Here is a 25,588-nt window from a genome sequence, read left to right on the forward strand (position 1 = left end):
ATGGGATAAAACTACTAATTTTAACCCAAACGTTCAAAAAGGATCAAAAACAACTGTATTTCCAAAAACAGGTAGCTGTATAATTTATGCGAACATGGTCTCTAAAGTGACGTCATAATGTCGAAATCAGGTTGTGAACCGAGCTTATGAATGACGCGACCAGCTGTGGAGAAATGAATGAGTCACACACACCTCGTCGCACCCTTGCTCAATTTGTGCCTTATTGCAAAGCAATATAGCTTTTATGAGCATACGTTATCGCTTAAAATCGCCTGTGGCCCGTCATAGTACACACAATTTTATTGACAATGCGTGCGCGCAATAGCACAAGTTTATATTTCCAGTTGTCAGTGTGACATATGAACGCGAGGAGAGTGCGCGCATGCGCTCTTCATAATTTGGCGGGAATTTAATATTTTAATAAATTTATTTTTTTAATAATGTATATTGTGATACAGTGAGTTATAGTGATAACTAAATGTCAAAAACACAATACATCGTTAGAATTGTGTGCATGACATTGTTCTACTACGTTTTGTTATGCGTTTTTAAACAGTTAAAAAAATTGATTGAGTGAATCATACGATTTAAGTTTTTGTTGGATTGTCAAGGCAATTGGTAAGTTTTATAAATACCCTCATTTAATTTATATTCTTCGGTTTCTACCAAATAATTTTTGGGTCGTTGTATCTTATAAATAAAATAAAATATTCTGAAATATAAGTTATAATATTTTTTTTTTATTAATTTGTATAAAATAATAGTTAATAGGTACGAAAAACATAGATAGTATTTTAATTTTTAGGTTCCAGAATTTGAGCAAAATATATCGTTAAAAATAATTTTAAACATAAAAGAGTATTTTAATTTTTAAGTTCTAGATTGAGCAAAATATCGTATCGTTAAAAATACATTAATTTATTCCTTATATCTTCATATCTACATGCGTCTCAATTTGCGTATTATATCCGTAATCGTAGTGCAAATTGTTTCAGTTCAAATGTAAACAATAAAACGTTTACCATTGGGTGAAAATAAATTGTCACTGAAATGTTTAAAGACCTATCATTAACAAATAGGCCGAAACAACAAGACCTAGTTGATGGACAATAAAGTGAAAGAACGATTTAACGTTTCCCTAAAATTTAATTTCCAACAGGGCTTAGAACAATGGTGCTTTAAATAAAATTTTACGCAAAAATGAATTAAATTTTCATACAATTTGTCCAAAATAAAAACAAACTCTATTTGCATATTTTATTTGATGTTTGTCAAACTTTGACATATAACATGCGATTAGAATATTAAGAATTCAAATACAGATGCATTAAGTTTAGAAGTAATGCCTAATACGTATAGATGTCATTGTTAAATATTGATCCATAATTTAATTTTAAATATACTTAATACAAAAAATTGAGGTACATCGTTTCGTCGTCTGATTTATAATACGCGCTGACAAATCCAATTAATATAAATTTAGATCGTGTAAAAACTGCCAAACAATAATGCAAGCAGGACGTCCTGTTATCAAAGGTTTCCTTGAATCAAAAGAAATAAAATATAAATACCTATGCAGTTAACGGGTCATTAAAATTTCCGGACGTTTGTAAAAAATACACTTCTGTTTAAAGGGTTAATTAATTTTATGTTTACTTTAATAATTTTATTCGAGTCCTACACGAATCATTTAGAGATGTCATATTTTAACGTATTTTTAAAACAGCTATTTCCATTTTAATATTAATAGGATTATAAACAGGCAGTTAGTGACTCGCATGTTCGTTAGGACTAAGGAATAATTTCTGCCAATACGCACTAAACTGATTCTAAATGTAGCCAAAAAACTAAGCTTACTATTTATAGTAATTATATTGGTATTCTTATATTAAATTAGACTCAGGGATAATACTTTCCACGATTTAAACGTGCTCAAAGTCTTAAATTGTAAATGAAACCTAAATGAGAATTTAATAATATAATTCACATCGAGCCAAATCACATATCTATCGAATAAGACGGAAACAACATATTATACTCAGAAAATGGAATCAACGACTGTGCCGTTTTTAATGTCTACCACTACTAATTGGCGACAATAATTATATTTAATTGTAGTAAAATTTAAGATAATAGATACAATATTTAAAAAAACATCATCGCGTGAATCATACACTATTTGTCCAGTTGTAACATCACGCGTGTACCATACATTGTTCCAGTGTAGATGGTTCCAAAGTGTTGTAATTCCAACTATAAACAAAGACTTTTGTGTTAAAGTGTAAGTGAGTAAGCCTTTAAACATTGGCAAGATATAATAGTCGAACCTCTCTGTTTGTCTAGAGTAATTATACAAAGTTAACCGAGGTACTTAAATTCATGCTTGCATGTGGCGTTTAAAAATAACACAAAAAACAATGATAAATAACAGTGTAAGTCTTAATTAAATTTTTGTAAAAAATCTCACACGTTACAACCTGTAGCTACCCTAGTGCTAGTGACTTATTTATTGAAGTATATGAGTAATGCTTCTTGTAGGTTAACAGGGTAGCGCTGGCTCCCTAGTCAGTTCTCCTCGGCCATGATCAAGAGCGCTTCGTATACTAAAAATAACCTCTCACAATTCCCTAATCTCTTTTCCTTTCCTTTAAATCCAGCAGTACATACATGATTTTTGAATAATCGTGGGGGTCGAAGGACAATGGACATTAATTAACATCAAGTCCATCTGCTGAATTACCGGCGTATGCAATAAAAAAACCATCACTTAGCTTCTCGGCAATCCGTTCTACGTTTCTTGGACAACCTTTACTTTTTAATCTTTCTCTTTTTTGTAGCATTTTAGCCTTAAAGTATTTATTTGCGCGTAATGAAACGGTCAATTAATTTGCAATGACGTCACTGAAACAACTAATAGCATTGAAACCCAAAGCTAATTTCAGCAAGTGCTGTTTACATGTAACAGTACTTATATATCATAGAATGTGTCGACTAATCTAACACTGTATAGTTTTAATACATAACTAGACACGACGAGGTAATTGCACGCCTTATGGTTAGTTAAAACGTGTATAAAGAGCAGTAAAATCACTCTACAAAGTATACAAGGCACTAAACGGGGCCCTTTATCCTGAGACATCAAATGGCCAATGCCGATTTCCAAAACTTAGAATTTTACGTTTTGTCGATATGGGCAAGGAAATGATTTATCCTCGATTTAGAAACTCAAAGGTTATCCCTTAGGCTAGATGAGTATTTCTCGAAATACTTGTCCTAATACATTCCAGTGGCGAAGGGACCTGTTGGCTTCCCTTCCGTGATTCTGTCAAATCTAATTTTAATTAGAACAATTTGTAGACCGTATGCATGCACATTAGTACCTGAGTATATTATCTAGCGTCAGGTTCCCTATCGGAAAATTTCAGCCATCGCCACTGATACATTCGTCCCATCAAATAATATATAGATTAAAGGTATTAAAAAAAAACAAGGATAGAAAATTTATTAACGCAGTATCAAAATGATTCTTCATATACAATTACTATGTTCCACTCTAGTATCTCAGTGATTCGATAGATGTTAATATTACATAACTCATGTGTTTCAGTTTAAACAACTAAAAAAGGAACCCTAAAATATAATAATTATATCCGCAGAAATGACGCACCGTCATTATGATAATGAATCACTTATAAATCTCCAAGACATCCTCACAAACATTCTATTTGTAATAGCCGTAGAAAGAGCGCATATTTTAAGGACACCCCGTGCACGACCTGTTGTATAACTTGCACGTGCCATGCAAACTAACCACTTACTGCAAATTAAAGTGTTCAATAAACCCCAAAGCAGTGAAGTAACAGCTTCTTCCTCAATACATTTATTAATGAGTATTTTATTCATTTGTTTATATTGTGCAAGAAGATAATCTACTGATGCATTACAAAAAAAAGGAAGATATAGGATGTGTTTGTAAGAAGTAATCTTCGGAACTTCTAAACGGATTCTAAAATCGCGTCATTAACAGAAAGCTGTACTATTATTTAGGTTATATTATACGGTATACCTATATATTGATTTTTTCTTTAGGTTATATTATTGATTTTATTATAGGACCTTTATAAATAATTTTACAGAGAGCGATACACAGTTAATAATCGCTATTATATGACAGATACCTCGAGTGATGGATTGTTCCAACATGGCGGTTCAATAATTCAATTAGTTTAATGTTCCAACAGACAGATAAAATTCCACGAATTATTGAAAATATATGGAAATATTAATTGATGACATACTTTTGCGCAGGTGGAGCTAATTGCAATGTTAATTCAATAAATACATAGTCTGTCTGTATTCTTAAATTAAATTATGTTTGCTAAATATATATACCACGATAACTATTAATTTCCTAAACATATATAGATAGATTCTACATTAATCACAGATCAAAGGTATTGGAAGGATTCAAGAATCCCAAAGTATGGTGTGAAAGATTACTAAAGCGTTCATATTACAACTGATACAAGGAGCAGTTAGTGCTTTTAACGGACACGGCAAAGTCACCCAGTGGGCAAAGTCACCTTACTCCATTTATCATCAGGTACAGTGGCACCTGATGGTAAGTGAAGTAGGGTCCAGATAGATTGACGACTGGAGAAAGGTGATTACCCCTCGCCAGTTGACACAATAGGGTACCGGACTCATTTTTGTTCTTTACTATTATCAAATATTTACACAATATAAATTATAACACCGAAGGAATTATTAAAATCCGGTAAAAAATCAACAAGTTATAAGTCTTTGAATTTCGGTGGAAGGGATAATTAACAAGAAACAGAAAAGAGACGAAATACCCACATGTGACGTCATCGGAAATTACGATGCGTGAGAAAGAAAGAGATGAAGCGATATCCCCACATCGCGCCCACTTCTGCAAATTACAATATTTTAAATATGAATTACTCGATAATTTTTTAACCAATTTTTATGCAGTTTTCGCAGGAGTGCTTCTTTTTCGTATTATTAACCATTACATATAGAATAATGTACAAAATTAAGCATAGGCCGGTTTTATGCCGGTCTCCCGGCCTGTTTGAATCCGGATACATAAAGGCTGAGGAGGCCACTATGGTGGCTTTTATACCTGGTGTACTGATTGCTCTCCAGGAAGATACATATATTCTACCACCAGCAAGGTTGACTATAAAAAAATGATCTATAAAAATAACCCCTTACGCCGTTTACCGTCTCGATATGTTATGAAATAATATTAACCGTGCTATAACAAGGAACAGTGTTAAAATCTTGTCTCCAGGCGACATCACAGCTATTATAGTACACAAACGTAAACATTTCCGCGTTTAAAAAGATATTTTTATCATTGTTTTTATTTCTTAAATGATAAATGTACAGACGATTTCTAAACCTACTACGTAATATGTGAAGCGATTATGTTTCTTGAAACGACTTTTGGTAGACGACTGTCGTCTGGTCTTAAGACTTTAAATGAATATTTTTTTGTGCAAATTACCCCCTTTCCTTATCAACTAAAGGTTTTAAGAAGCGACCTTGACCGATAGCAACGTTATTCATAGTTTTCGTGATTGGAGTACTGTCAACGCCGCCAGAACAAAACCGTGTGCTACTTTAATTTTTTTACGTATATATAACATAAACAATTTCATAATTACTCTTAATTATATTCAGGTCGTAGATCAACAAACATGAATTTACAGGCGATGCGATTTTTTGAACTTTATTCTTTTGCTATTTGTTTAATTTAACTATTTTCATCGATAATTGATCATTTTTCAATAACATAAGCAGTCAAAATTGTTATAAATATTAACCAAAAGAATAATATTCATTAAAAACAGGTCCCCTATAAAGTCATAATTGAATTTACGACCTAATTGAGTGCCATCGATATGCTTGCAATATAAGATCGGCAACACACTTTTTTATAATTCATGAAAGATTTGGTTAAGTTTTGACCACCTACTGACGACAACCTTGCCTTAATACTACCCTGTCAAATAATATTTGAAAAACCCACACTAATTGTTCCATCGCCTGAGGATCGAGTCCAGATGCTCATCTAGAAAATCATAAGAAATCAGGCCCTCATCAATGCAATACGGCATATTATAGAAAAATGATGATTAAACCAAATCTATAATTACATAACTTTACGACTTTTGCCGACAAGTAAACGTGAAACGCAAGCAATAGTTGCATAAAAACAATTACAGGCAACAAAGCATTCTTCACTCAAGGCCGCGACCTTTCGAGATAATGTGTGACTAATTACGACAAATGACTTCTTATTTACGTCGTGTGCGATAATGAATATGCATGACATGATGATAGGGTTATCGCGGGTTTTAGAATGGTTTATGTTAACCCTCAAGTTGTGGACCTCATCATTTGGGTTTTAATGTGGGCATCATAAAGTTTTTTGTTGGTTTAAAGGGGATAGGGTTTTAATAAAATAAATATTAAAAAAAAAATGTATTTTTCCGGACTTTAATAATTATTATTTGTATCTTTTATTTATTACTTTTTGTACACTTAATACATATTAAATAAAAATTGAATAATTTAACTAATGAAAAGCTAACTTCATGGTGTCGGTTTTTCGTGACGGTGTGCGCGCGCATTGTAACAATTTACTCTCATCTATTGATGCTCAACATTTTCTCCTAACGCGCCAAAAGAAGTATAACTACAAAAATATTTTAACATAGTGAAAAGAGAGTGAACACCCGTGAAAGCGGACGTATGAAGCGACATGCTCGTGAAAGTACGAGCTCCTTAAAAAAAAATAAAAAAACCCTCATGCTAAGCCAGCATTTTCCAAACTACGGTCACAAGCGAATATTGGGTGGATTCTAAAAAATAGCACGATACATCGACTGACGGGACTAAGGTCCGAAAGCCACTGACGATGTTAAATGTGTCTGAAAGTTGCGCCAGTTGTAATAACAAAAAGAAATAAATATCATTAAAACAGTATTCTTTGTAATTGAAATTACAGATGTAAAACCGTTAGGAACCGAATTTGATTAATTGACTCATAAAAAGAGTAGGCTCATTTGACGTGTTTTCTTTTATGTTTGTTACCTCATAACTCATTAAGTAACCAATTTATACATTTTCAGTTTAATTGATAATATTTTTTTGTGTAGTAGGTATGGTAAATCCACTTTATTTTATTTTTTACTTTTTTTGTCAGTACACAAAAGTGTATTGGCGATTTAAAGTATTGATTTTTTTTACTCACCTATGTGAGTGACTATACCTAAGTAAAGACGTGAACAATTTATTTAAATATTTCTGCAAATATTTCCGGTGATACGACGTAACCAAATGACTAATAAGGAAAATCTCGATTCACAAAACGAATGTACTTAATCGATGAATCACATCAACGAGACATATCAAATTTAAACGAACCTCATCGTACAATTAAGGTAACTTAAGGTAACACTCGAATTACCGAGAAATACGTGATCATGTATTATTCAAAGACATGGAAAAGAAGTTTGAACATTTTTAATTGCTCACGCGGAATGATAAGCCACGTTCAATACTTTTAAAATATGCCACCTATTACATTGTAGATATAAATTCTATTATAGGTGCAAGTCGTTTATAATGATAGTTCCAATATGCAGAACGATATTAAAAAAACTACATAAAATCAAAGAAATATGTCATGGCGTACTATAAATAGAATTATAATTCATACAGTATCTTTGCAAATTGTCCAGCACAAAAAGGTGAGGAGAGAAAAAAAAATTAATTATCGAAATATTAATCTAAATTTATTATCGTTTATTATTAGCGTAACACCAAAAATATCACTTTGCCCGACCCGGGATTCGAACCCTGGTCCTTAGAGCGCTGCCGTACCGTGCCGTTTCGTGTATGTAGTACAATTACGCCACCGAGACAGTCACTGGATTCTATATTTACGTAATAGAGTGTGTTATCGCTTGAAAAATTAATTTAGTAGTCATGAACAATCGGTAGCCTGTCTAGGGGCATTGATATAGAAAACAGTCAGTATTATCATAATATAGTGGCGTTTATATTAAATTTTAATAGCATTCGTGTATCTCTGGTCACCTTGTGATAGAGTCATCGTGTGCGGTGAGATACGGTTAATTGATTCTATACTTAGTTTGAACCCTGCCATCATTACCATCTATATATGGAAATGGACTAATAACAAAAGGAAAAGTATTGGTACCAATTAATTATTATTATATTTTTAAGATTTATATATAAAAAAACTAACTTTAAATAAACTCAAAAAATGATTTCGTTTATGTTTTGTGTATCAGATTCAATAGTTTTGTACTTACAAATACAGTGTGTGTATTTGTAAGTACAAAACACATTGTAAATTATTATTATACAATGTAAATTGAGAAAGTAAGCGCCCTACAATTCTTGAAATCTAAGAACTTACAAGGTATAACAGACCATTTAACGATAATATTGAAATTTAGCAACAAACAAAATGAGGATTTATATTATTTAAAATATGTTATATAATAATATAGAGACGGGTACTTCCCAAATAGCGGCGATAGCCTAATTGGGTGTGGAACGGACTGCCGAGACGAATGTCCGCAGGTTGAAATCCCAAAGGCACACACCTCTGACTTATCTAAAATGATGTGTGTATCCTTTGTGTATTATCGCTTGCTTTATCGGTGAAGGAAACCATCCTGAGGAACCCTGCATACCTGAATAATTTTCTATAGGAATTTTGAAGGTGGGTGAAGTCTACTAATCCGCATAAGGCCAGCGTGGTGGACTAAGGCCTAATCCCTCTCAGTAGTAGAGGAGGCCCGTGCCCAGCAGTAGGACGGTATAATTAATGGCTGATATTATTATATAATAACCTATTCCATAAAATTCAGAAATATCGCATTAACCAATATAGGTATATGTTAATAATATATTAAGTAATATATTGTTATGTTAGCGCTATTATTATTATATTATATTTATGTTTATTATTTACCTATTAAGTTGACGCGAGGAAAATCATTGAACAAACAAAAGTATCTCAGTATTACGCAAATCCAATGTCTGTTTTAAAAGTCTTGTGGTTTTCATCGTAATTATGGTATAAATTTAAAATATTATGATATAGCTTAATGACATGAGCCACTGCAGTAGAATATTATAAATACCTTTATAGTTTTTGTATACCAATAAATTCCAACTAATCAGACTTGATTAATTTTTGTTTATATAACCCACTTAAGTATAAGCAGATGTTAATGTTGTTAATTGTTTCTTGTAGAGACGTTTCCGTAGTATAATTTCAATTAGGGCATAGGTTTAAGGAAGACAATCTAGTCTTAATGTAATTTATTACTTAACTATTGTTAATATTTATTGTGTTCTGTGCTAAGCCTTGTGTTAAACAAAAAAAAGAAACTCACAGATTTGAAATGCGCATATTACTTTGAAGTAATATACATATAATGTATGAAATTAGATGCTTCAATGGTCCAGAGTATTTTGCTATTGACCGGAGATTTCTGGGTTTACAGATCAGGTTAATTAAATTTGTGAGTTTGTCGACTTCAAAAACACCCATCTCATTAAAATTAAAGTTTTTTACGGATTTTATCGCCGTTTTAATAATTTTGTTTTCTCCCTATGTTTCGAAGACTTTGCACCCTGCGTGGTCACGGGGGGGACTTACCACTAGTTTAATTTTAATGTCGAACATTCGCGTAAACATAAAAAATCATTAACACCCATCTCAGTTTCTGTGGATTGGTTTGTGCCAGATATGGTGATACGTGATACGTGAAATATGGCAGTGACCTTTCTTAAAAGCTCAGGGAAAAGTAGATGCCCCAGTTGCGCCTGTCCTATTTGGAAGTAAATGCGTGATTTTATGTCGCTATGCATGTCTAAACATTTACTTATTTTGTTGCAAATACTTATAAAATAGGATACAAAATAAAATACTAACAAACTAGATCCATAATGAAAAATAAACGACAATTCAAAATAAGACGTATAAAATCATGAACAGAAACCAGAATTAGGTTATGATCGCGACGGATTTAAAGGCGGGATGTTTAACATATATATAATATGTCCCTCAGACGGAGTAGGAATGGAATCGATGTCAAACCAGGATACCGAGCCTTTAACCGGAACATGTATCCGCTCGGCAACCCTAAATTAAGTCCTCTTCTACGTTGTGACGTGACCTCTTCGCTTTCAATACTCTCACGATCAATATTTTAAATAACATCGATTGCATACATAGAATCGATTAGCGAGTTCAATGATCTTAATCGATTATTATTCATTGTACTGTAGTACATTAACCCTAAGCTCACATTAGATATGACGGCTTAGTAAAATTGCAATATAGTACTGATGATGGTAATTAATATTAATTTTCGAAAATTGAAATTGTATTTTTGTGTACATCGTAAGTGCTTATATAATATTCTGCTTGATATAAAATTACAAATATTTATATAATATATAATTAAGTTTGGAAATGTGAATGTATTTGCCGCGTTCTCGCTCTTGTATATATGTATAATAAATGCTATCTAAGAAATAACCATTCCATTTCATAGGCTGTTTAGAGCCCAAAAATGTCTTTTCTCCATGTTCCACATTACATATATTTTTACGCGTCCTAAATTTTCGGTTCATTTGAGCACATCTCTAAGAATTAATGTATACAACAAAATCTTTATACCAGTTTCTTTAAACTATGGAATATAGGTTTTCTACCCAAAAGGGTTAAATTGGGGGGATTAATTAACGAAACTTCGTCTCCAAACAAGGTCCTAGGGAATTAATTTATTTAAGCAACAAGAAGGAGCGCTCCTAATAAACTCTTGTGTTGTTTCTACCTCCCAACATAGTACATACACGTAGTATTTAAGAATACAATTAAACTAATGAGCTTTTAGGCGAAGTACATTAACCATACTGTAATGATTATTGTATATATGAATGCGTTGGTGGCGTAGTTGTGTTATGGACTATGGTAACACTGCAGTGGCGAGGTTTTAGGTTCGATCTCCGGGTCGTCCATATGCTAGTCATCACAATTTGAAAAATAAAATGGGAATAAGTTCGTACCGATATTACTGCTTGAATTATCAAGTAACATTTTTATACCGATATATTGCCGACAATATATTCATTATTTCTATAGGGCACCTATAATTTTCCATTTTTATAACACGTTTTCATACACTAACACCAACCTCTTCCATCCACTAAAGGGTAGGTAGAGACGTAGCTAGTGCACCTACTTTCTTTTTAAAGTGATATATGGTTTTTCTACCCAGTATCAGCTTGGAGTCTGGAAATTTTGTTCGATGTGGCGATAGGCTTTTCCTTTATCACATCATGGGACGGAATACACATGGCGGAAAGTGGGTGCACTACTTACGTCTCTGCCTACCTTTTAGTGGATGAAAGAGGTTGGTGTTAGTGTATGAAAACGTGTTATAAAAATGGAAACTTATATGTGCCCTATAGAAATAATTAATATATTGCCGATATAAAAATGTTACTTGATAATTTAAAAGCAGTATATTTTGTTACGAATATTTTCCAATTTTGTTTTTTATTGACTAGCATAAGTAAATGGCGAGTTTAGATCAACAATATGTAAGTAAGCATCTAGGATTTTAGAAATATAACTGATAAAACTCTTAAAAAATTTAAAGGGGTGTAATCTTAATCATCAGCGGTTAAAAGCAAACCCGCATTGATGGTCCCTCAAATGATACCAATTAGGTTTAATTGTCGGTTTACTTTCTACATGCGTGGCGTCCATAGTTAACGAACAGCTGGCATTGTATATCTTTGATCCCTAAAGGGTTACTCACGGGCCACCGTCTTACAAATTGAATTTTGTTTCTAAGAATAAAGTATTTTGGAGCATTATGTTGCGGCTATGGTCACTTAGAAACCTTTAGAGTATCCATTGTTTTTATTTCACGTATCTCGCAAAATAACATCGTGGTATTTTCTTATATTTACGAAATTTATTTCTGCTTCTAACTTTTGTTTTTTTGCTTTTTTATCCCTCTTTTTTATTGTTTTGCGTGAAGTCGACGGCATGTTGCTTAGCAATTTAGTCGTCAACAGTTTAAGTCTATAGGTTCAGGTACACGATTTAATTAAAATTACCAATTTAAAACTCAAAATTATAAATTGATACTCATAATTCCGGTGTTGTTAGTGATTATTTAGAGCACTTAAAATTTTCCGAAACATTTGATTCGTTACAGATCTAATTGAACCGTTAAATCACTTGTTGCGGAAATTAGACTAAAATATTTCAATTAATAATGCCTTAGTCATCCAATTAAAGTAATTGATTTAACAAATTAAAGTAAGGTTACTTGTAAGAACCTTCCCAATTTCTAAGTCTCATTGGCATCATTTGCTGCTTAATCTAACATGATATTGTCTGTTGGCCCCAGACAATGTTTTATACAAATTAAGCAGTGGTCTGTATAATTCTGTGATGAAATACAAACTTTAGTATAAAATTTACTTTTTTGATAACCTTGTTGAATAACTTCAATGTTCTTCATCCATTTTCTTTATCTTGGACCATAAAACATCTAGTACTATTCCAAAATAGTTGAAACGATATGAGCCAGAGCAAATCGTACTCAATTAGTTCCACACACGATGCATTGAAAACAGATTCCCATTTAGACAATCGGTTTGTTTCCCAATTGTAATTGGAAGTCCAAAGTTCGTTGCTCCATTGTGCCAAGTACGGCAACGCTATTTTAACTTGTCTGATTAACGTGGGCTTGAAATAAATCCCGTTATTTCATTCATTACGTCACCAGTGTCATCGGATTTAACAGTAGATTGATTGAGTGCAGTTTGCAGTAAAGCTAGAATTTGGTAGCGGGCAAATCTAATATCCAGTAGTGTAATTTTAATAATATCTCATTCAATTAGTGTTATTTTAACAAATGTTATTGTTTTTACATTTAAATCCTGGTCGTTATTAGTTTGTCGGAATTTAGGTAGTCACGGCAACAATTTCATAGCGCCTGCGAACCGCCTACGTCATCATGCAGACAACTATGTCCACTCGTATTACTTAGATGTCTATATACGGTGTCTAATATTTTTTTACGTTATAACTTAATATAAAAACATTGTACTAAAATAGTTATGCGTGTAACATACTTATTATTATCTAGTTTATTTATGATAATTATGTATTGTCTGGTTGTAATTTGTTTTATAATTTTATAAGTGACGCAAACAACAAAATTATTTAATTTAATTTAATCCATGTCGTGTCAATTATTTTTAGTAAAAACTATATACGTATATTTAGTTGTATGTCGTTCGAAATGTAGGTATTTTGCTAATCTTTTGGTCACGGCTCTGTCCGCTTGTAGCTTCCCAAATTAATCCACTGTTAATAATTACTAAATTAGATAATTAATCAACAAAACTTTACCTCCCTTTTTTGCCCTAAACATTTTAACTCGCAATAATTTTAACTCTGTTTCCATCGTCGTTTCCTCTGCAATGTCATTTGGCTCAACTATAATTTCGTTATGCACTAAATTGCACACAACAGTCACGTACGAACCAAATTTGGCCCTTTAATTTCATATACGCATAGATTTAGCAAACATTAAAGTCGACCTTTATACAGTACGTTCCAGGCGGTATACCGAGCTATAACAGGATATTCAAATAAGTTTGTCCGTCACGGATTTTATATAACGCTGTGAATTTTAATGCCACAGCACGTGTGTTGACTCACTGGGTTGAATAAGGTAAGGATGTTGCCGAGACCTCATTTCTCTAGGTGTCATAAGTTATTCTTCAACCAAATGTGGGCGTAGGTGATAAAATTCGTAGAATATTAATAACTGATTTGTTTTTCTTCGTTGCTGAAGATAGTGGAAAGAGACTTGTAGATGTTACTTATAAGGTAATGTAGGGATGATCAAGTCTTTTTGGCGATAAATAATCGAAATGAATGCATCTACTCTTCGCCGAGGTTAAAGTCAGCTAAGATGCCATTCGAAGCTACTTTATACTATTTATGTGTGACGGGTTGGTCCGTAGGAATTCCATTCCCTACTGCTGTCTACAAATTGGGTATTAATCAATTTTTTTATTGCAAAACCTGGGAATATACAGCATGTCTCATGACCCAATAAAGCTAAAAATAATACACTAAAAACTAAGTATGAAATATGTTGCTTATTAAATATGGACCCGAAAAATAATCCTTGGACTTCATAGTGCAAGATGGCTACTCTTCAGCTTATGCATTCACCTATCTAGCATACTAACATTCCTTCGGAATCTCACGCTCGTCTTTCGTCTTTTACGAACTGCGGGGATAAGTATCGTAAGAATTTATATTCTTCAAGCGTAGGCACCTTGCACATTCATTATCCTTATTTGCTTATGATTTAAATGTTATGTTTTGTTGGATGTTTCAATATTTGAATGGTACATAAAAGTAAAATAAGATAAAGTGATAAAGAAAAAACTAGTACAATATTTGACAAATTTCAGATTCTTTACATTACGACACCGTTATATAAATTAAAGGTTTTTAAACTCAATGCAATCTTAATATTTCACTGAATTCTCACATCAGTGATCACGCTCTTTAGGACGTCTATGTGAATAAAAAGAGATTTAAAATCAACTAATAAGCTGATGTTATGCAACTGATTATAATATTGTAAAGGATGGAAATACGGTTTGCTCGTACCACGTCTATACAGAGTAGACAGGCACAAAATTAAAACACTTAGATTTCGTTGCTATGAATGGCACCACCATATCCGTCGCTTGAAAATCTGGAATCCAAAGCGTACTAAAACCTATCCTCTATACCAAGAACTAAGCAGCCGATTACACGCAGCTATCCAGTAATCTTCACACGGGTATGTTAGGATTAGTGATAAGGCGGGTGCCACGGCTCTCTTGCCACGGGACCTTAAAACCCTCCCCCGAGCCTTGAGTATTCGGTCCATACATTTTCGGCGCCTGACTTACGGGAATATGCAAAGATTTGCGAATATTTGTTTAAAAAATCAATTGTAGTTTAAATTTTAAACCACCAAAATATGTCTTATTAAATTATCTATCTAGTAGTGTTGGTTGGACATTAAAATGTGAGAGCAGATCCAGGGAATCAACAATTTTAATAGGATGTTTATGGTTAAATAGATGATACAATATCCACACTAAAAATATATACTAGCAAAGTTAAGATAACGTATTATAGAAATATGATGTTTAATTTTTATAGTTTCTAAAAATACTTTACCACGCAGTTTTGTTGGAGGAGTACGTTAAAGCGATTTCCCAGAGAAAAAAGGAGGCAATTACACTCGTAATAGATAGGAAACCAACCGTCCCCTACGGAGATGCATAACTAATAACCACGTCCGCGCGAAGGTAAACACTGCGGTACTGGTAATTGAATAATAATATACATGGGTACATTCTCATGCAGTGACAGTATCTGATCGGTTGATGTAATCGACCTTGGACTTCCATTATAAGGTAATCCTCATGTTGTTAAATGTAAAGGGTTTTGTCCGGGAGGCATCACGATGACGGTATGTTGCTGAGAAATACTATTTTGACAGTTGTTTTTTACCGTCATTTTGAAATTTTATGACTGAAATAGTGATTGCAAGTCTATCATAGTTAAGTTTTCTTTGAATGCAAGAATATAGTTTTAAAAATTGTTCTGAAACAGTCAGGTCCTTACTTTTATTAGGACGTGTTTTTGTGTCTTGTGAAATTTTGTTCAACGCCTTTGTGAGGATGTCATTGGTCACCAATGACATTAATCCACTATAACTCTGTTCAGCACAAAACAACCAATCGAGACGGCATTAAATGCAATTTGTCACAATTATAATTGTAAACTACCGCAGTTACATATTATGAAATGGATTGCGATAAAATTACCTATCGTTTTTTGGGTATGATATACCTGTTTATTAATACATAGGTGGGACCTAAATTGAAAATAAAAACCTTTCAAAATACCCGAAAATGTTTTGCCAGTGTATTTTAGTTATATATTTAGCTAATGTAATATATCTACAGCTAATAAGGCAAATAACTTGTAATTTCTGACTGGCAAAATTATGTTCCTAAAGAGTTTTCCCATGTATCAATTTCGTCACATAAATATGTAACGTTGATGGATACGTCCAAGTTTCATCAATTTGCCGGATTCGCTTCCAGGAATTGATTAGTGTGTATAACCGTGGTGATGGAGCGGAATCTAAAACATAAATTAATGTATGAACACAGTCAGTTTAGGACATTAAATTTCAAATATCTCGGCATTTTTTTAATATGATTTTCAAGTTACTATACTTACCTAAAAAAAATCGTGTTTAGACGATTCGTTTAAAAATGTATGATATTACGTTTCAAATAATCTCAGTTCTTTTTTAAGTATGTTTTTTTAAGTCAGTATACCTAAACAAAATCGGGTTTACAGGATGTGTTTAAAAATGTATGACATTAAGTTTCAAAACATCTTGGCCCTTTTTGGGTATGATTTTCACGTTAACATACATAAATTAAATCGACTTTACACGATGCATTTAAAAACAATTCTTTATCGAACAAATCCTGAAATGTCTTACTAAATCTTGTATTAGCTAGTGGCGATCTCATAATATTTTGCAAGAGGCTATTTGAATAAATAGTAAAACTGCTTTGTCACTTCCTGCCGTCAAGCAGAGTGCAGTCAGTGAAGTGAGAGGACATTACAAGGCATTATGTTTGTATTACCTGTTTATAATCTATAATCTAACAACCCGATACAATACATTAAGTCATGCAGTGCTTTGTCAACTATTATTATCCAAACGATAACCATTTCTGTATTCCTTAATGGGTAGAAATATAGTAGGTAGACATTTAAGGGTCTATGAAACATAACAATCCTTGGTTGCCTCTATTTGATAACAAGTTGCGCCTTATTCGAAACGTCATCACCCACATGATACCCATGGCTGAGCATTTTCCGTCTCCAAAGATTGCAACCCTGACCTAAAGCGTTTTACGTTCACTAACAATCCAGCAACTTTAAGTATATTCATTCATTTCTTTCCCGGCACATAAGATCCAACAATTAGTTTCGAAAGATAGTCTAGAAAATATTTACCTACTATATTGTGCAATGTATCCTATTGGCTTTAATAATTCGCAACTCCTTAGATTGAACTGATATAAATCGTGTCATTGGCCTGATTACAGTGTGGTAATAAACCGCTGATACCACAATTATAACTTAAGGATAACTATTATGCTCTAATTATCAAGTTACTTCATAACCGATTTTAAAAAGGAAGAGGTTTTTAATTCGTCACGTTTGTACGATTAAAATGAATCGCGTTACAGGTCGACATTCGGTTTAATATCGACACTAATGTTAAGAATTCGGTCGGAATTCGACATAAATGAGTCAACACGGTTGTAGCACATGCTGGTGTAAATGCTAAAAATGATTATCGGGTTATTGTTATTTTCTCATAGATGTTACACCAATAAACGGGCTATAGATGGTTCACTTAAGGCAACCGCCATGTGATATGGGGCATTTAAAGAATCCCGCAATATCTCCTCCCCGTGTTAAGGCAACTAAAAGGTGGCTATTGGGAGTCTTGGCAGCGCAGCGTGGAATTTCCATAACATGGAATTTACCTGCGGACAAAAAAGGAGGCTGTAGCCAAGACGCCTGATGATATACCAGTGTTCTACCGTTTAAAAATACATATATCACAGAAGATTGATGCTTTGCTGAATTTTAAGGAGCTGGAATGATGGTTTGAGAAGGCTATTGGACTTGGATCAAGATTTAATTGTTTTTGTTGATTTTACTAGGATGCGTAATATCTTGGCAAAGATAAAAGAAACATATTAAGTTTATTTGTAAACCTGCATTAAAAAACCTTTGAAACTATCAGAAATTACTGAAGTCTAATAAAAGTTTTGACTAATTTATACCACAATTTAAATAAGTTGCTAAATAACTTTAAATCCACGCGCAATGAAGTAAAAATTTAAGCGTCGATAAACACGATTTTATTGAAATGTGAACTCAATAAAATTTTGTTTCGTATTTTTAGTTTGTTCATATCAATAAAATTCAATTATTATGTTTCACTAGGTTTCAACTTTGAAATAGCGTTTCTCCGAAATTAGAATGAATGTATTTGAAAGAACAAATTATTTGTTTCTGTTTATTTAAACGAACACGGAGTCTACTACCTAAGTATTTTCCAACAAGATATTTGACTATACAGTACGTTAAATGAATCACTATTCATGAAAAATATTAAGAGAAATGTTTTCATTAAATTTCAACATATCACTATGATATTATATTATGAAATTTAATAATAAAACAGCTAACATAAAATGTTCTACGTTTTTGTATTACAAAATAAAAAAAATACATCGATGGTGAGCTATGTTAGTAACCTAACTTTAGTCATAGTACCTTATAGATTCAAGAAAGAATACTCTATTCGTAACACTAAAGGTAACATCAAGAAACCAATGTTATCAGATTTTCGAAGGTACGTACATTATATGTATAATATGAAGTCTGCTAAGTTCTAACCTACAGTAGGTCTAACCTTCTCAGTACATGGTAGAGAACCCACGTTCTCAGCTGTGGGATGCTATAATACAGGGCTTGTATTGTTATATCAACATTGTATGTGTATCGTGTAAGTAATAATATTTATAGTACAGAACGTTTACAAGAACAACTTGCACTTTGTCCGGTTTTTTTTATCAAACTTTAACGAGAATAACACAACAAACTAACTGTCTGGCACACCAGCCGATTAGATACACTTTTCAATGAAATTGTTTACTTATTTACCTAGAAACGATAAGCAATATTTACTAACCTGTTTAAGCAATTTTAGAGCTTAAACTATTATTTTTGACAACGCTCTTTCTTGGCTGCATTTTTATCACCCAATTTTAATAATAATGCGGTTTCATAGTTCCTCATTAGTTCAGTGCATGTACATTCCTGGTATTTCTTGAGTAAATAGTGAAATAATCAATGCCGCGCTTATGCACTGTGGTTTATGACGTGAATGATTGTTGTTTAGTACAAAATCGTTGTATTACAAATCAGATTCTACGAATATTTATACTTCAACTATAATATTAAAAACAACCACGGTAATACGATCTTATTTGGCCACATAAACGTTACACAAATCGTCACACGAAACTGTAAAACTCATTATAGACTAACTGCATCATTTCTAGATCTAGGTAAACTGTTCTGTTATACAATATAGTGGTGTTTTGTTATAATGTCCGTAAACTAGGCTAAGGTAAACCGACCAGACTGACTCGCTCTAATAATTCTACGACATTCAATACAACTGGTCCGTGACGGATCGTCCCGTCGCGTCACATGTCAGCGGTGCTCTCTCATTGTGGGCGGCCCATGGAAGTATTATACTTATGTAAGACCGCCTAATGTCTATTATTAATTGTTTTGGGACCAGTAATTTGATATATATTATTATTATTACGTCTTTTTCTCATTTCATGTGTGTTACCTGAAAATCATCAATCAAATCACTTGTGGATATTCACATTTGCCGGGTATAGTTAGGTTGTATGTCAGAGGAAATAAGGCTCTTGCCCTTTACCGGACACGAAGACTCCAGGTAGATATTGAGTCGAAAATCCCAATATCAGTTTACCTGAATGAACCCGAGACCTGCAGCAATGTTGCCATGATACCACTAAGCTATGACAGCTTTAGAATACACTATTCATTAAATTCAATTATGAAAAAGCTAACTGTGAGAGAGTGTGTGTATGATTCGTTGATTTGTGAGAATATAGGACATTTTGATTTACATCTCAATTAGTGTTCATTCATCCATTTTGTAAGGCCATTATGCAGTTTGTATCCTGGTCAGCCTAGTATTCGATTTTTATTTTGATTATAAGTTGTTCATTTGTTATAAAGTTAGCAACAATTTTAAAAACGTCGGTTAAATGATTTCTTATGTTTACGCGAATGTTAGACATTGATATAAAAGTCTTTTACGGATATTAGCAAGGTCTCACAACAAAGTTTCCCAAAAAAAAAATATCATTTAAAAAACCGCGTTAAAATCAGAAAAATATTTCTATTTGGTTAAATTGTTATTTGAAGAACGAGAATTACACATTTAACAAAAAAATATAGACTATTATTCTTCTCAAACGTCAATGCAGTTAAATTTCTTGTCTAGGAAGTTAATCAAGTATAACATTGGCAATGATTTATTAAACATGTTCCTTACGATTTCTTCAATGCGTAAATAAAGCAAATGTTACGTAAACTAGCTCGTTTGTAGAAACTAAATCATTTCCTGACTTACGATTACATTCTGCATTAACTTGGACGATAATTTAAAATTTATGTGCCTTCATTAATAAATATCGTGTTTGTATCTTGTTTAGTCGTTTCCTCAATGCTGTGCCGAGGGTAATGAATGAGTTTCATTACAATAAACGATTTTCGCCATACCTTATGCTATTACAGCTGTGGATGATATCATTACCGTCGCGCAAACTTCTAAGAATCAGTAATATTATAAATGACTAAATTAAATTTAATGGCAGCGTAAAATTGTATTCATTATGATCCTTAAACTTCAGCTAATAAGTGCTTATTAAACTTAAAACCGAACACGAGCTGAAGACTACGTCTCTGAGGGACCTACCTGGCTTGGAAAAGGCGATGTTGGGTTTCTTTATTCAACAGTGGCTAAGGGTCCATATAACCCGACTTCTACCGGCTTCCTTTTCGTAATTTATGTAAAATTTAATTATTAGAACGATTTGCAGACCACATTTATGCATATCATTACCTTTATTTTGTGTCGGGTTACCATTTGGAAAAATTCATCCTTCGCCAATGCTGTTTGATATCAGGCCGGAGTATGGAATGTGTACGGATATGGTGACAGTCTCGTCTGTCCGATCATGGGATATAATATACTATAGCTACCTACCCCTTGGGGTGAAAGGATTGTGTTAGAGCACGTGCATGTGTTTGTGTAATCTAAAAATAAATTGAAAAATACAGCCAATCGAAATCATTGCCTGCAGTGTTGCGATCAGCAATTAACCCACTAATCCATGACGTTTCCACGTCGTTAATCTCATCATTTGCAACGCCGATGGGCGATGGCATTCCTTTGTCGACATACAAGCTTCCAATACCGCTCAACCACGCCAATGATGTAGAATATCATCCTTATTACCTAGATTTAAGGTGCATCCGTTTTTTGCAAGTTGTTAATGTGTGGCTTAAGACTGTAGGAACAATGAATAAATGCAAAGCGATTTGAGCACTAAGCTTATAAGAATAGAGACGTTTAATAGTAAAATAGAATGTTAAATTTTACGCGGAATTTATTCTTTGTTGAATCTTTGCGTGTTTCGCTTATCGATATTCATGTCAATAAAAATACGTGTACTTTTTATAGACATTTTAGAATGGTTTTTGTTCTAACTAGTTAATCAAGTTACCTTATTGATATCTAACAACCACGCGTCGACTTTAAGGAGAAAATTTTGTTAGCAAATAAGAATAATATAAAAAAAAATCTTATATTCCAAAATAATAATTATGGTGTAAACAATTATAGTAATCCCAAACTAAATAGTTTAAAGTTTTTATCTGTTTAATAATTTTATTTATATAACATGGTATTATTTCGTCATTATTAATTCTCTGTGTGTTCAACAATATTATTTATTAAATTACGTTCAAGACTTCTTATCTACGCCATTTTGAATTCCAGTTCCCACATTTTTATCGTCCTATTTATAATATAGGTTAATCGAGTTGTGGCTTATCTTTGACCGATTACTTTAGTTATAAAACTATCTGATGTTATTCATACTCCATTAGACAAAATATTGCTTAGAATATCCATTCAACTAGACATAATACATTTGTACACACCTAAGTTTATACACCGCCTTACAAAACCTACACGAAATCCCGTCTTTACCAAAAATTTAAAGTAACTTCGTTTTTATCAAAATAAAATACTGGTAGAACTTGGCCCCAAGCTAAAAACCACTCATATAAAAGTTTCTGAAGAATCACCATCCCTTTGGGAATATAAAAAAGGGTCTAGATCTATTCCCAAAATAAGATATATTCGGGTACAATTTCGTAAGTGATCTGTCGCGATACCGACTGTACATAGAAATTGAAAACCTGTCCATAATGTTTATATGAGTTTATTCCAATTGTAGTATACATATTACAAATTTTCATAAGATTTATAAGTAACTGATATCCCCGAAAGACTGCGTTCCTCAAGTACATACATAATATTATATTCTTATTAAATGTTTACTACTTTTTTTTTGGTGCATAATAGGCCTTATTAACAAAAATAGTCAGCCTAGCATAACCCTCAATAGCTCAACAGGAGTCTAACCCACCACGAAGGCACAAGTTTCAGGCTTTAATCCAAGGCTCTTATTTTTTTTTATCACCAACCTCCCAATGGTAAGTTTAGTCGTTGAATGAAAACATCATAAAGAAACCAAATGGCACAATTAACTATCCCAATTGCAAGGCTATGGGAAGTCTAATATCCAGATTAGGCTAATGGACATAAGCAATCCTTCATGATCCACCTGGAGCCTCAAGTCATCCATAATACAAGGCTATCAATTCACCCGTTTGAGGATTGTAACGAATCATCGTCGTAATGCAAGCGTGAATTGTCTAAGGTCCGGCGTATGTATTATGGCGGAGCGCAGTGCAAAATTTTTTTACTGTCAAACAATTATCGACATTGTCTTCGTTGGAATAATATTCAAAATCAATGAATACAACTATGTAATGCAATTAATTGAATTAATGTCGATAATAATTTGAGAGTAAAAAACTCTGCGCTGCGCTCCCCTATATTATATGACTATGGTCAATGTGAGCAAGGAGGCGTTGCTTCATCTGTGCTCAGGTAAAGTTACACTGGACGAACTTCGCCTCACTGTGAACGTAAGCAATGCACCAGTGTGATTAGACCCTTAATTTTACTTGACTAAGGATGAAGCAGCAGCTCTTTATCCTGAAGAGGATTGAATCAATTTGTCTTGACAATTCTAGCTTTGATAGTTGCAAAGAATTCTTTTGGATTAATCTAGGATACACGTGGAAGAGTTTACCTATAAGTATTCATAAATACATTATTAAATTTTTGTTCACATAATTTTATATTTATTATTTTTTGACGACGTACATCCTCAAGCTTAGTTTTTGTAATTAGAAACAAATAAAGAGTTAAGCGTTGATAGGGTCATTGACCTTTACATACCTTGAATAAGAAAGTGAGATCAATTGCTTTCTCATAAAATTTAACGGCACTTATAAAATTCACGCTCGTCCATTATATGTTAAAATATATCTTAGCTCTTTCTGAAAAATATAAGATATTACCAGGAAATCCGATAATTGCATAATTCATAACCATCTGAGTCATGACTCATGACGCTGAGTCAAGCATACATTCTCTTAACACGTCTCAGGTAGGCTGTGATTCATAAACATGGTAAATTGTTTTTTTTTTCTATAAAGATGCTTTACAAATGTGACACATTTAAAATGACTTGTCGTCATGATTATGGTATTTATTAAATGCCATACAATACTACGTGTTAACTGTTGTGGCGTAGTTGTATTACGGTATGACTGCCAGTTCTGAGGTCTTGGGTTCGATCCCTGGGTCGGACAATGTGATATTGGGTTTTTCTACTCAGTGCCAGCCTTGGAATTTGTGCTCGATATGGCGATAGGCTCGCTCCCATCAAATCATGGGACGGAATACGCACGGTGAAAATTGGTGCACCAGTAGCGCCTCTGCTTAGGCCTTCGGGGATTTACGGCGTGAGTGTATGTGTACCGCTCACGACTCCGTCTGCAGGAAAGACCATATCCGATATATAAGCCCTACAATCAACTATTCCGTGATAAAATATAGCCTATGTTTCAGTCCAGGACATGATCTATCTATGTACAAAACTTCATCAAAATCCGTACACTCATTTCCGCGTTTAGTTCTAACAAACATCCAAACTCACATACTTAATACTAGTAAGATATCAAAGCATCAGTTCTTGCCGGTAGATACCACCAGACACCCTTAACCAGGACTCGTTCAAAAAGTTGAGGAGAACGAAAATTGGGAATTAATACCAATGTCAAAAAAAGCATTCAAAAATATTTTCCATTGCGAGACGTTTGACTGAAGATATTAAATCGGAAAGCATTGCAGACGACGTTTTTAAACGTTTTTTATGACGAAGGAAATTTATAAATTGAATATTTGGGATAACGTTAAGGAATTGTCGTTCCTATTTGCCCTTAAATAATCGTTTTAATCCTGTAAAGCTTCGATATGATATTTGGTCAAAACATATTCCCAGGGGACAGTGTTTGATGCTGACAACAGACAGCCAAAGCTAAGTGCGTTTCTATATATGATAAGTATAAAATCAGAAAGGTATTTAGGCAATATACATTTTAAATATAAGTATTTAAGATAACCAAATTATTAAATTTATAATAAATTGACGCTATTGTGTTGCTGAGCAGTATTCACTTAATTTTTTTTTGTGTATGAAAACTTTGCCATTTTTGCGAGTGACTAGTCACACGATGAATGTGGAATGGCTTTTAATGTAGTCTAGGAGTGGTTACACATTTAAGCCACTTTTAACCATTTTACGCCTTTTGTAGTGCAGCAGTCACAAATCCGATAGTTTGAATAGAAGTTATTTGTAAACTGTTCACTACACACATATAATAAAAGGAGATATAGCCATGTAGATATTTTCTCAAAATATTCCCGGTTACTTATTTACATAAAAAACATCCATTATCAACATCCAACCCAAATTTACATAAGCGTCACAAAAAGCGTAATTTTCGTGAATATGAGGAGACGGGTATACATTTCAGACTTCCATTTAACACAGACAAGATAAGGAATATAATACACAGTTTTGTTGCTTTGCTTAATTGAGTGTTTCTCAAAATAAATGTGCGTAACAAAATAGTTTTCACGAAATATATTGTCTCATCTCATCGAAAGAAAATTATAATACAAAAACCACGATAAAATCTGCAAAATAGTTTTATTTGAATAATCTATTTTGGAAGTAATAGTACATTACCTTTTTCTACTTGTATGTAACACTAACAGCGCTCTTGTCTCTTTGTCATCAGCGGTGAAAAATGTCTTATAGACGGAGCTGCATGATTCATCCATGTCGTTTGCCATTCTCAAATAACAACTCTGCTATACATTTTTTACCTTCTCGGTGGCGTAGTTGTATTGCCTACAGTGCTGAGGTATTGGGTTCAATCCCAGTTCGGGCAAAGTGATATTGGATTTTTGGACTCAGTATCAGCTCGGAGTTTAGAATTTATGCCCGCTAAGGCGATAGGCTCGTCCCCTATCACATC

General features: G+C 33.2%; 1 protein-coding gene across 3 annotated transcripts in view; it reads left to right on the plus strand.

The window, feature by feature from the left end:
* The first annotated feature begins 358 nt into the window (after positions 1-358).
* The window catches only part of LOC115452842 (G-protein coupled receptor moody), a 46,266-nt gene continuing 21,036 nt past the window's right edge, over positions 359-25,588 (plus strand). For all 3 annotated transcript variants that reach the window (XM_030181469.2, XM_030181453.2, XM_030181462.2), the window contains exon 1: positions 359-618. The gene's annotated coding sequence lies outside the window, so the exon portion shown is untranslated. The remainder of the gene's footprint in view (positions 619-25,588) is intronic.

The sequence above is a fragment of the Manduca sexta genome, chromosome 11 (assembly GCF_014839805.1).
Source record: "Manduca sexta isolate Smith_Timp_Sample1 chromosome 11, JHU_Msex_v1.0, whole genome shotgun sequence".
Taxonomy (NCBI): domain Eukaryota; kingdom Metazoa; phylum Arthropoda; class Insecta; order Lepidoptera; family Sphingidae; genus Manduca; species Manduca sexta.